A 13,456-nucleotide genomic window follows, 5' to 3' on the forward strand; every position below is an offset into this window, starting at 1 on the left:
CCCCTGCTAATTCGTGGACATTGCCTATTGGAGATTCTTTCCTATGGGTAGCACATTTATTTCTCCAAGGTCCTATTTTAGGAAGCATACGCTTTCCAGTTTGTACTTCCCCTTAAGCAGCCTGAGTGGCTCTAACCTCTAAAGGCCTCTGCAGGTCTGCAGTATCATCTGCTTTTGGTCCAGGCCAGTCCTTTGCCCTTCAGCCCTGGGCAGACTTTCACCCCTGCAGAGGGGTCACCAAGCTCTGCCAGGTAGCCTTAGTTCAAGCCCTGTGCTCCACTTCTTAGCTGGGTGACCATAGGCACATCATTGGGACTCTCTATCCTTGTTGATGTCTTCTATAAAATGGAGGAGACAAAAATAGCATCTCCTCCACTGGGATGGGTCTCTGTGAGGATTAAGGGAGTTAACACGTACAGAGTGCTTGGAACGGGACCTGGTACGTGGTGAGGGCTCAGTCCCTGCTAGCTCTGGTCATTGTGTGGATCTGCCCCCTCCACCACTTTTGGGGTCCAGATGAGTGGACGCTCAGTAGCAGTAGGTCAACACCTCCGAGACTTCCTGCTGCTTCCAGAACATTAGGTGCGTTACTCCGAGGAAGCACTGTATTTTCCTGCTGGATATGCAAATGGAATAGTGCACCTGGAACAGGAGAGTAGTTAATAGGGATGGATTTATGCTGGATCCTTCATGGGATCCTGAGAAGGCACTGCAGGTCAGAGCCATCTCTGTATCCTTCTGTAGCGGAGCCTGGAATCCCACCATTAGACAAGCACTGCCTTTGAAAGGTAGGTTCATGCCAGGAGGGATAGCAGGTGGTATTAGCACCCTCTCGTATGATTTTTTTTTTTTTTTTTTTGTGGTACGCGTGCCTCTCACTGTCGTGGCCTCTCCAGTTGCGGAGCACAGGCTCCGGACACGCAAGCTCAGCAGCCATGGCTCACGGGCCCAGCCGCTCCGTGGCATGTGGGATCTTCCCGGACCGGGGCATGAACCCGTGTCCCCTGCATCGGCAGGCGGACTCTCAACCACTGCGCCACCAGGGAAGCCCTCTGGTATAATTTGAATGATCACTGATCCTGAACATCCTAAAAGGAGAGAAAGTCTGTCAGCTGCCCACGTGACCCAGGGCCAGCCTTCGCTCAAGTGCTTGTGACAGGCGGCCGCGACGTGGACCTCCTGGCAGGCCGTGCTCTCCAGCAACTATTGCCATGTCCAAGAAAGTGCCTGGTGGGGCCTCATGCTGGCTGAGGACCTAGGGGAGGTGTGGTCCTCTCTCAGGTGCCGGGGAGGGCGGGCCTCCTGAGGAGGTGCAGGCCCGTCTCCTGGGGCAGACCAGGGACCAAGTGGAGGGACTGGTGAAGTGGGCCCCTTGTCCCCAGCTTCCCCAGAGCCTCTCGAGGAGCCCCATGTCTCCAGATGACCCCTCCCAAGTCTTGCCTTTGCTCACCACAGCCTCAAATGACCCTCTCCTTTGTCGCTCAAGAAAACTCTGTTGAACGAGATCATTGAGGACTAGCTAAAAAGTGTTCTGCACATGTAAGGGGTTATATTTATTAGTAATATTTGATCCTAGTTTTTGCAAAGTATATTCTAGGGAATGTTAGCCACTCAAGATTCTGCAGAACGGTTCATGGTCAAATGAACGTCGGAAATGCTGAGAACTATATCGCCTTCTTAGAAATGTACAGTGAGCATTAGTGTGTTTAAAGCCCTGAAAACTCCTGTAGCAAAGAAGCCCGGCCTTAAACCCCAGGACCCCCTTCACCCTGCAGCGTTTCCTGTCCACAGGGTGTTTTGGAAACACTGTACATCTGCATTCAATGAGAGAAAACAAACAATATCATTTAAAACTCCCCTTTCCCAAGTGGGATTTTCTCAGTATATTTTCTTTCCACAAAGGAAGAGTAACTGAATTACTTTACATATGGTATGAAAGACTGGTTGTGGCAGTATTCATTCTACTGACCCTTCTTTCTCAACTAAGATGCATCTGAACTCATCAGAAGTAGTCAAGAGGGAAGTACCCATTTTAAAGCAAGGGCAGGTATTTGGGGCCAGGGCTGGCCTCCCAGTCCTGCACTCACTGCGGATAAGGTAGGGCAAGTCCCCTGCCTCCTATTCCTGTTCCCTCAGCCTATTTCAAAACCAAATCATGACAGGAATGCCTCACCCTGATACCGACAAGGCTGTCTGGGGACAGAGTGGAAGGGGTCACCTTGGTGGGAAAGGCGCCCAGACCTTCAGGACCCCAGCCTCCAAGGCGTGTCAGGAGAGAGACTGGGGTTAACATAAACCAGGGGGCCTGATCTGTCCCATGAAAATCCCAGTGCACATCTGGGCAGTGCCGCTGAGTGGTTTAAGCATGGCCTTCTCTGTCAGCCCTTGGATCAAATCCTGCCCCGCCTCTCTCCAGCTGTGTGACAGTCTGGCAGTTACTTTCCCCCTCTGAGCCTCTGTTTGTCCATCTGCAAAATGAGGAATAAGGACTGTGATTCATGAGGGGTAGTCAGGATTGAATAAGATCTTAGCACGGTAACCGAACCAACAGTCAGTTACCCTTATTACCTACCCTCAGTGCTCTGTATCCGCAGGTTCTGAATTTAGATCCCCGCTTGGTTGAATCCGTGGGTTCAGAACCTGCCAATGCAGAGGGTCAACTGTATTATGCCATTTCATATAAGGGATTTAAGCATCCACGGACTTTGGTATCCGTGGGTAGCCTGGCACCAATCCCCTCGGATACTGAGGAACGACCACATGTGTGTGTATATTACGTATACACACACACACATATATATACACATTCTCCACCCCAGTCCCACATATCTATACATACATACATACATACATACATACATAGTGAGATAGTGATTCCCTTCATTAAAACTCTTTGCTTTCTAAAAGCTTCAACACTGAGATCCTTACTACAATCCCCAGATGGGAAGATCACTAGTAAGACTTACTAAGAAGACAGATTCCTGCCCCCCACACCCCTTCCGAGATTCTGGCTCTGAGGTCACGGGCGCGGTCCAGGCATGTGTGTGCTTACAAGCTCCCTAGGTGAGCGCCCTCAGGTGCTTGGCAAGCACACCGACAAACGCTACGTTGTTCAGGTAAAGCATGATTCACTTTAAACGTGTACCCACCCACGTGTCACCCACGAACACCCTCAAGCAAAAGCCGGGTCTATCTCTGCAGGTGGCCAAAGGTCACGTGACCCACCCACACGTTTTTTTTCCTGCCATATGGCATCGGGGCCGCTGCCTGTGTGGCTGAGCCCTGTAACAGAAGTGACGGCACACTTTCTGGAGCTGCTGTGTGACAGGGGACGCACTTGGGCCCTGGAGGATGGCGGTGGGTGATGGAGACAGGGCACAGCGGAGAAGGAAGTGACGTGAACAAAGTCAGGGGGCGGAAAAGGCAAAGCGGGCTGGGGTGGGGGGAGTGGAGCACCTGCCGTGAGGGTCAGTGAGGAGGCCGGGTGCGGAAGGTGTTCGTCAGCCGAGGGAGGTTGTAAAGGCCTTGCTGGGCCTCATGGAAGCATCATGGGGGCCGGTGCAGGCTTCTGAGCAGCAAGTGATGTGATCCGATTCATGCACCAGGAGTAATGCTCGGCCACTGTTGGCAGGACGGATGGAGGCGGGCAGAGGGACTCAGGATTACCTGCTCAGAGGCTGTTACAGTGTCATTCCCAGGAGAGGCTGTGAGGGACCCACCTCAGGGCCAGGGAGTGGTTGCAGGGAGGGAGGGAGGGAGGGAAGTGAGAGGTGCTGGGAGGGGCCCCTGCACTAGGTGATGGCTGCACAAAGCTCCTAGAGGACGTGAGGCAACAGGATGGTGTGAGTTTGGGGAAGAGGGGAAGGAGGAGCCTCAATGCGGCTTAGCAGTGGGGGGGGGGGGCGGGGAGTGGGGCCAGAGGGAAGGTCATGGGTTTGGGTTAGGCCTGCTGCACATGCGGTGACAGAGCAGTGATGGCAAAGCCCACACGCCTCTCCCATTACCCACTGCCAGCCTCCGATAGCCAAGTGTCACCCCCTTCATCTTACCTTCCTGCTGGGGTGGGAGGCTGGGCTGGGGCTGGAGTGGCCAGCTGTCACAGACACTCATGAGGCCAGGAAGTGATGATGACACCAGAGGGGGGGAGGGGAAGGAAGGGGAGGGGTGGGGAGAGAGGTGGAGGGGAGGGGAGGGGAGGGGAGGGGGGAGGGGAGGGGAGGGGGAGGGGGAGGGGAGGGGAGGGGGGAGGGGAGGGGGGAGGGGAGGGGAGGGGGAGGAGGGGAGGAGGGGAGGGAGGGGAGGGGAGGGGAGGGGAGGGGAGGGGGGAGGGGAGGGGGGAGGGGAGGGGAGGGGGAGGAGGGGAGGAGGGGAGGAGGGGAGGGAGGGGAGGGGAGGGGAGGGGTGAGGAGGGAAGGAGGGGAGAGAGGGGAGGGGAGGGGAGGGGAGGGAGGAGGAGGGATGCCTTGACTAACCAAGTACACAGACCATAGCCAGAGTGGCAGTGACTGAGACACACCCCAGGGGCTTTATCTAGTTTTGTTCCCCACAGACACTCCCGAAGCACAGGAAGGTTTCTTTAAATATAACTAGGCAAGTCAACACAGAGCAGTTGTAATTACAGGCGCTCAATAGGCTTGAACACCTTAATCGGTGTTCAAAGAGAGGATACTGGGCCTTTTGTTAGGCACCTCATCAGTACTGGGGCACTTTCTAGGACTAGGATAGAGGAGCCCACTTCACAGAGGAGGAAACTGAGGCTCTGACTGAGTCCAACACTCACCCAGGACTCCACAGCTGGTAAGTCACAGAGGCAGAATTCGAACCCAGGTGGGTCTGTCTCCAGAGTTGGAGACCTGCCACCGAGGAGGCAGCCCCTGTCAGGCACAAGGTGGCCGTCCCCATTCCTGGACGTCCAGTCCCACCCCTGCAGGCTCCGGGCCCCCGGCATGTTCAGGAGACCACGAATGCCATTTTTTCCCAATCGTTTGAAATCAGGTTTTATTTTTCTTAAATCAACATTCACTTTGTCTCCTTCAAGACTAATGCTGCTGCTGACGGGACGTCATTGGAAGTGACTCATTTTCATTCTCCCGGCTGGGGGCTTGGGTCCTGCCGCTGTGCAGAGCCTGACAGAGCTGATGGACAGAGCAGGCTTCCTGGAACTGATTTTTCCACTTGCACTGGCATTTTTCACTCGTGATTTGTGATTGATTAGAAGGTCAGGAGTTGGGGATATTTAATTTTGGCTCACTGATTACACTGGTTATATAGATGGATCCTATTAGAAGCTGGGGCTTAAGAAAATGAAATAGAATTTTCAGAACTTTCAAGATTTGTTCATAGATTTTCTGGGACTGGCCCTTACTTTAGTTGTTCCTCATGCTTCTGATTGCTAAGGTTATGGAAAATGAAGGAGCGCCAAGGGGAAGGCCTGGAAAATGTGGTCAGATTCCACCTTTTTAGAATATTATAATAGAAAACGCACTTGACCAATAAGAGATTAGTGAACTCCTGCCATGGTCAGAGGCTGGAGACACAGATGTGTCAGTCTGCTCCTGTCAGGGAAATAGCCATGGAAGGCATTTCTCATGGAGGGCATTCAGTTCAGGGGATTGCTTACACAGAAGATGGGAAAGCTTGGAAGCCTACTAGGAGATGTGGAACAGCTGGGAGCTTGGCCACAGCAGGAAGCTGAGGGACAGATGCGTCAGGAGGAAAATGGTTATCAGAAGCCAGAAGCCAGCTGCCAGGTGGGGCTGGACCATAACAGGAGAGGCTATCCGATGAGACCAAAAAGCACCACCAAAACAGAAGAGGGAGGAAAAGACAGAGAAACACCCTGGCTTCTCCTTTCTTTCCACGTCTCAATCTCCAATCAGTGCTCCCACAAGTAGAAACTAGCCCAAAGCCTGTTGCCAGGAAGCCTAGGAAACGGAGGCAACAGCACAGGGAAAGGAGGGGAAGGCATCTGAGAGCAAATGGACACCGAGGGGCACTCGGAGGAGTGGCCCCCAGGCCCTGCCCTCCAAGAGCTCCCAGTCTGACTCAGGCCAGGGAAGAGGGGAGGGGTCATGATGAACTGACCCTTCCTTGTGCCGTGCGGTGTGCCAGGTGCTTTCCATATGTACCGTAGCTCTCTTAATCCTCAACACAACCTTGCACGGCAGTACCATCCCCACTTTACACAAGAGGAAACTGAGGCTTGGCAGGGTTGGGAGGGTGACAGTAAAGACACGGGAGGGCAGGGGTTTGGATGCAGCCTCACACAGCCCAGGCTGCTGTTGGCATTTCCAGTGCCTGTGGCTGCCTTACTCCTGACATCCGTCAGCCTTTGGGCTAATGTGACCTTTTCCAAATGCAGGCAAACTCATCCCAATCCTAAAGGACAATGAAGTCGATAAAAGGGAGCACTTACTGAATTGAAACAAAACAGACTATTTTATTCGCCTTACTTTTAACTCCTGTTAAGTACTTAAAAGCTCAATGGAAATGTTTTCTTTTATTAAAGTTCACTGTTTTAAGCTTTAAAAGCAATGGAAGGGTCCTCCCTGGTGGCGCAGTGGTTGGGAGTCCGCCTGCTGATGCAGGGGACACGGGTTCGTGCCCCGGTCCGGGAAGATCCCACATGCCGCGGAGCCTGTGCGTCCGCAGCCTGTGCTCCGCAACGGGAGAGGCCACAGCAGTGAGAGGCCCACGTACCGCAAAAAAAAAAAAAAAAAAAGGGATGGAAACCTCTCTAAAACTTCCCTAGAGCCCAGATCTTTGGCTAACCACAATCCCACAGGCTAGCCCACGGCTGTAGCCGGCGTGCTTACATGTGTCTGGGCAAGTGTGAGACGTGAGTGACTCTGAACACCCGCTTTGTGGCACCTTTCACACTTGTAATTGTATAGTGATTTGTAATTCTTATTCATTGTCATTCCCATCCTCCTGGCTCACAAACTCCCGCAAGGGCAGAGGCGGTTCTGGTTTGTATCCTGCTCTCTACAACCTCTGGTGCCTGCCGCTGCCTCTGCCCTTTGCCTGTCTGCATCGCAGACATGGTCAGCCAGGAAGGATTTATCAGACACCTCGGTGCCAGGGCCTGTGACAGATGCAGACATTTTTCTTCATCAACCTATTCATTCCAGGAACACTATCAATCATCTACTCTGAACCAGACCCAGTGGCCAGGCACTGACGGGTTAGAGAGAAACGAAGTAGCCATGTTCCCTCCTACCAAATTTTGTTTCTAAGCCCCACAGGCTTGCAAGGCAGGCGTCATTATCCTCTTTTTATACATGAGGCTCAAACAGGATAAGAAGGCTTCCAACAGCACACTCCTGATTTGGAAGTGACCGGGCCAGGCATCTCACCTCCTCTCCCTGCCCGGCACTGCCCCTCCTCCTTGCTGGGCAGGGCAGGAGGCAGAGAGAGAACCTGCAAAGTAACTAGAGAAATTGGAAGATGATGTTGCTTTATGTGTTTCCCATAATAAGAGAAGAAAATAAAAGACCCTTGTAATCCACTAGCCACTGATAAACAAGATCTTGTCTGTAAGGCCCTTAACCCAGCACCTGGCAGGTAACAGTCACACAGCAAATCTAAGACAATAGTCTGTAATTACTTGTTTTTAAGAACAAAATGGGACCATTTTTTAAAACCCAAAAAGGAACAATTTTGCCCTCCAGGGGACATTCAGCCTTGTCTGGAGACAGTTGTCATAACTAGGGGTGGGGTGCTACTGACATCTAATGGGTACAGACCAGAGATGCTGCTAAACGTCCTACAATGCACAGGACGGCCCTACAACAAAGAATGTTGTGGCCCCAATGCCAATAGTGCAGAGGATGGGAAGCTGGTCTCCTGGAGACTTTTCTTGCATCATTATTTTTTATAACATTATTTTCAGCAGACACAGAGGGATCGATTACATGGCTGATGATCTAGACAGTTGGAAGACTATTTTTTCTTTGTAACCTAAGTATAGGATTAATCTGCTTTATCCTAGCTTCACAGATGAGCTTCGGCACGTTGCCACCCTTTGACTCATCCCACCCCCCCTCCATCTTGTTGGCTCTCTCAGGGACCATGGAGGAGTTAGACAAGACCTACTTCTTTGCAGAAAGAGTCAGAACTCCAAGACTTAGTTCCTATTTTAAGTGCTCTCCCTCTCTGAGTTCCTTCTCTCCCTGTCACAGGCCTGGAGGCCCCTCTTAGCCCCATTATGGTCTTGAGGGAATGTTAATGCACTTTCCAATAATGGGAAATCTGAAAGCCAGCGCCATGTGATGTGAGCCCAGCCAGATTAGAACAACTTCAAATCCCTTTAGACTTAAAGAACAGTGGCCTTGTCGGAACTGTAGGGATAATTAGAAAATATGGTGCCGCTTTCTCTAATCCGGGTGAGGTTCTAGGATTGCAGAGGTGTCAGCTGGGAAGCAGCTACATCTTCTGTAACAGGTGAGGCTATAGAAGACCTTCTAAGATACCCTTCACACATAACCAAAGGGACCCTAGTCCCTTTGCTCTACCTTGGCCAGAGGTCGGGTCCCTAGTTTGTCGTATGTCCATGGCACCTCAATAGAGCTCTTTTTTTAAAAGTCAAAGCTCTGTGGTGGGAACCTGGTTATAACTCTGGCTGTAGAGATAAGGATTTCAATAAAATTCACAGAACAGGAGCCAGGAGGAGCCTTGGTGGTCATCTGACATCCCTCCCCCTGCTAGAAGCCAGAGAAGGGACTTGCTAAAATGGCCTACTGATGTGGAAGCTGGGACTCGAATTCATGTTTTCCCAACTTCCGCTCTAGATCGCTTCCCAATCACAATGGCACCTAAGGAGAATAACCTCCTCACTGCTGCCCACTCCCATGCTCTTCTTTCCAAATAGGGAGAAATCATAAGGCACAGCGCTGGGGTCACTAAAAGGGCCACCTGACATTCATGAAACATCTCTAAGTTTGCACGGAATTTTCATCCTTGTTATTGTGTGTAATCTTCTTAAAAACCAGGAAGAAAAGGCAGGTAGTGTTAAAATTTCCTCGGCAGATGAGGAAACTGAGGCACAATGGGGTTCAGTGACTTTCCCCAGGTCACTCAGATGCTAACAGCAGAGCAGGCCCTCAGCTGCAGTTCTCCTAACCCGTGTTCCAGGCCATCACCCACTCCTCTGAGGACTACATTTGTTCCAGCCCCAGGAAATCCAAAAGGCAGTAGAAACCTCAGGGTGCCCAGAAATCCCCAGTGGGAGCCACCCAAGTTTGGGAGACTCCCTTTGGAAAAGGAGAGAAAGAACCTGGAAGAACAAGGCACTCACTGACATGGAGGGTGGGCGTCTGAAAGGCCAGAGGAGCCCAGAGCCTCCTGCTGGCGCCTGGGAAGGGAAGGCCCCTTGTCCAGGGCAGGGGGATGGAATGGATCTTCCTTGACTCTGGTTCTCCCATCAGAATAAGAAGAAGAAAGAGAAAAAGGCCACACACACCCATCTCCCTGCACCCCTCCAGGAGCAAAGGTTAGGCGCCTCCAGCCCACAAGTGGACTCTGCCCCTTGGCTACTTTGAAAACCAGCTTGTCCAAAGTCCTGTTTCCATTCCCGTATTTTGCACCAAACATCAACAGGGAAACTCCTTGGAAGGAACCACATCTTCCAATGGGTGAGTCAGTGTGTTTGCCTCAATGGCATCGACATTCCAGGGGCAGGACCTGTACTGATCCACTCAAACCTGCCCGGATGGGCTTCACTACCATGTAGCCTCCGGGGGAGCTGCCCCAGCCTCTCTGTATGGGAATGTCCTTCTTCTCTCCCTCCTCCCTGTCCCCTGCCTGTCACACCCACACTGGGAGGACTTCATCATTAACTGATAGTGGGGAGTCGGGAGACAAAGGTACATAGAGGTAGGAAGGGAAAACGTGAAAAAGCATTGCCTGTGGGTAGGACGCAGGGGAAGGGCTGGGTGCCGGGGAGCAGCTGGTTGGCGGCTAAGGGCTGGGGGTTGGTACAAGTCTAGCACCAAAGTTCTAGGATGTGCATGTGGCGGGATTGTCTCTGAGTGCATTGTTGGGTACCAGTCAACTACAGAGCCCAAACTCAATGGCCTCTGGGCCTCCATAGGGCTCTAGACCACGAAGAAGCTCTGAGTGGGCAGGGAAGGGAAAAAAGACCCACTGTTTCTCCTCCACCCGTGTGACACTGAGTCCTTTCTTTACCTCTCTGAGCCCCTTCTGGCAAGTAGGTAGACTAATCCTTGCCCACCTCTCAAAGTTGCCATGGGTCTTCTTATGGTCAGGCTACTCAAGATGGCTGTTCTCTTGTTCTCTGGACATCCCCGGCTCAACCAGTGCCTGTTTCACCTACACCTTACACACATAACTGACCTTTCTACATACTTGCCCCAGCTAGCGACAGCTTCTCAAAGGGGTGGTGAGGGGTGTGCGCCTCTGCTGGTTTCCCTGCTAACTAATGAACCCACCTGATGTCACTCCCTTATAACTGGCAACCCCCCCTTGCCCCTGGGCGTGAAGACTGCCACCACTTCCTGCCCACCATCTGTCTCACACGATGGAGTGTCACTCCAGGACCTTACTTCAGATGTGTAAGCTCTCCTATCCATTAAAACACAGACGTCTCTGTTGCTGACTCTGGACTCTTTTTTGGTCTTGAAGCTGGGCAAACACAGGCCTTGTAGGCCTCCTGGGTGCATCCCAACAGACTTCAAGAAGCTAGAGGAGGGGCTTCCCTGGTGGTGCAGTGGTTGAGAGTCCGCCTGCCGATGCAGGGGACATGGGTTCATGCCCTGGTCCGGGAAGATCCCACGTGCCGCAGAGCAGCTGGGCCCGTGAGCCATGGCCGCTGAGCCTGCACGTCCGGAGCCTGTGCTCCGCAACGGGAGGGGCCACAACAGTGAGAGGCCCACATACCGCAAAAAAAAAAAAGAAAAAATAGAAAAGAAAAAAGAAGCTAGAGGATATGACAGTCCTAAAATCCTGGGAGTGCTTCCCGTGTGCCAGGGTGAGGCATGTATCTGTTAGGACATGTTGGGAGGTTGCTTGCCTACCCAATCCACAATTCTCCCCTGCCCCCACTTCCAGTCCAGTCTCACGTTTGTTCTGGGACCCACCCAGCTCCAGCAGGAAACCATGTTATTGGCTCTGGGGTGCCCTTAGTTGCCCGGTCGGGCTGCAAGGATTTACATTTCATGGTTAGGGGAGGGGGCTCTTGTACTCATCCCCCACCCTCACAAGAAGGCAGGTACTTGCCATTTTCCCTGCAGCCATGTGGAGACTGAAGAAAACCATCTTAGGAGGATGTCCACAGCAAGATGGCAGAGCCCAGACGCAAGGACGGCCAGCATTCTTAATGACATCGTTGAGCCACCTGTAGTCCCTCACCTGTGTCGTCAAAATTCAGCCTCTGTACCTTGACACGAAATTGAATCTCGGAGACAGAGTTTTGGGTGAAGTCGAAAAAAATTGCTTTGCCAGGCAAAAGGGGCCACAGTGGGCTAATGCCCTCAAAACTGTGCATCCCGACCTGGAATGGGTAGTGAGGAGTTTTACAGTAACGGATCAAAGAGGGTGTGATCAGCTCGTGGACATTCTTCTGATTGGCTGGTGGGGAGGTAAGTGGGAGTCAGCCTCATCAACCTTCTGATTCCAGTAGGTCTGGAGTCTACATGCTTGTGAGCAGCATACAGTTAACTTCTCCCACCTGCAGGGGGTTTCAGCATCTGCAGAACAGCTCAAAGATACTGTTGTGTGTATCCCTTGAGGGGGTGCCAGGACCCTGCCCCATGACTGCACTATTGTTTCTTTTAACTGTTACTCTCCTGCCTCTCCATGCCCTCCGTTCTCTGATTAGCAACTGTTTGAACCTGCCTGTTGGAATTCAGGGAAGGTCATGGAGGCTGAATGAAGCCTATTTCCTGCAAACAAGAAAACAGGAGGACACAGAAAGGCTTTTGTGCCCAAGAGCCCCACTGGGTCCTGCTCAGTTTCACATGGAGCCCGCCTTACCCCTGCACTTCTAGAATTGTGCGAAAACAAATAGCCCTATTTTTCAAGCCCATTTCTGAGACTGGCTACCCAAGCATCTTAACTGCCTGAGGTGTGGGTGTCTTTCTCACACCAGCCACTGAAGCTGTCCCAGGTGCTGCTAGAAACTGCCACACTTCTCCTCACACCCTAGGAAGCAAAGCAGCCACACGGTGGTGGGACAGAGCGAGGTCACTATCTCCCCCCACCCCCAGGATCAATGGTCACTCTCGGGGCCCCCTGTCGTTCAGGTGCTCTCCTCCTCCCAGTTTGCCTTACGTCCTGGAATGCCTGTCCCAAATCTCTGTTTCCATTCTGTTCCTGATTCTTCTCCAGACCTGGATGGAACCCTGGACGCTGACCCATGCAGACCCCCAGGCCCTTCCCTTATGGGCAGACTCCTCATTTGGACCTGCACACCTTGCCTCTGCTCAGGGGCCCAGACCCCACAGGACTCAGAGGGACCCTCCATCTTACAAGAAGCCCCTGCCCCTCTCCTGTCATCAGTGGCAGCCACCGAAGGGCTTCAAGTAGTGCGAAAGGTATGTTTAATAGCTCCATGTTTAGAAAGACCCTACTGGAGGCCCTGTGGAGGGTGGATCATGAAGTGGGCCCAGTGGACCTGTGTCTGGGCCTCAGGCCCCAGGGTCTGTGCAAGGCTGACAGGTTGATCAGTCTTCTCTGGAGTCCCAGCTTCGACACTGAGTCATTGTTTTGAAAGGAATAATAAATATACAGTAATAAAGGTTCCCATTTTTGAATACTTACCATATCCCAGGCACAGTGCTAGACCCCTCCCAACCATTTACTTATTGAGTCCTCACAATAGCTCAATAACCATTTTTGATCCCCATTTTAGAGATGAGGCTCCGTGCTGTTCAGAACGTTTATGTAAACTGTCCAAGCACCCCCAGCTGCAAAGCAGCAGAGCCCACAGTAAACCCAGATCCAAAAGCCCTGCTGGCTCTTAAGCAAGTGCTGGTTCCCGTCCTATAACACACATCATGAACAGCACATCTCTCACAGGGCAGGAGAGAAGAAGGGCTGGCCAGCGGGGCTTTCTCAGGAGCACCGTGTCAGATACGCTTGTTCATTGTTCATTGGGGCAGAGCCCTACCCGGGCTCTGGGACCTGAGTGGCCACCCAGGGCAGAAGAGGCCGGTCTAGGAGGAGGTCTCAAGGCCCTTCAGAATCCTGATTCCCCTCGGCTCTGAGCTCAGGGATGTGAAAATGATACATGTGGGAACAGTGGGCCCCACTGTATTCAGGTTGTGCTCTCTTTATGGGTGGGCAGTGGGTGGGCATGATGCCGGCGGTGGGGGGCTGGGGAAAGCATGCCAAAAAAACCCCAAGGTTCTTGTGTGTCCTAGAGGTGGGCCCTGGGTGGGTGAGCAGGTCAGTCCACAAGACCAGATACTTGCAAACGAAGAGGAGGAAGAAAAGTTTT

This window comes from Stenella coeruleoalba (assembly GCF_951394435.1).
Source record: "Stenella coeruleoalba genome assembly, chromosome: 5".
Taxonomy (NCBI): domain Eukaryota; kingdom Metazoa; phylum Chordata; class Mammalia; order Artiodactyla; family Delphinidae; genus Stenella; species Stenella coeruleoalba.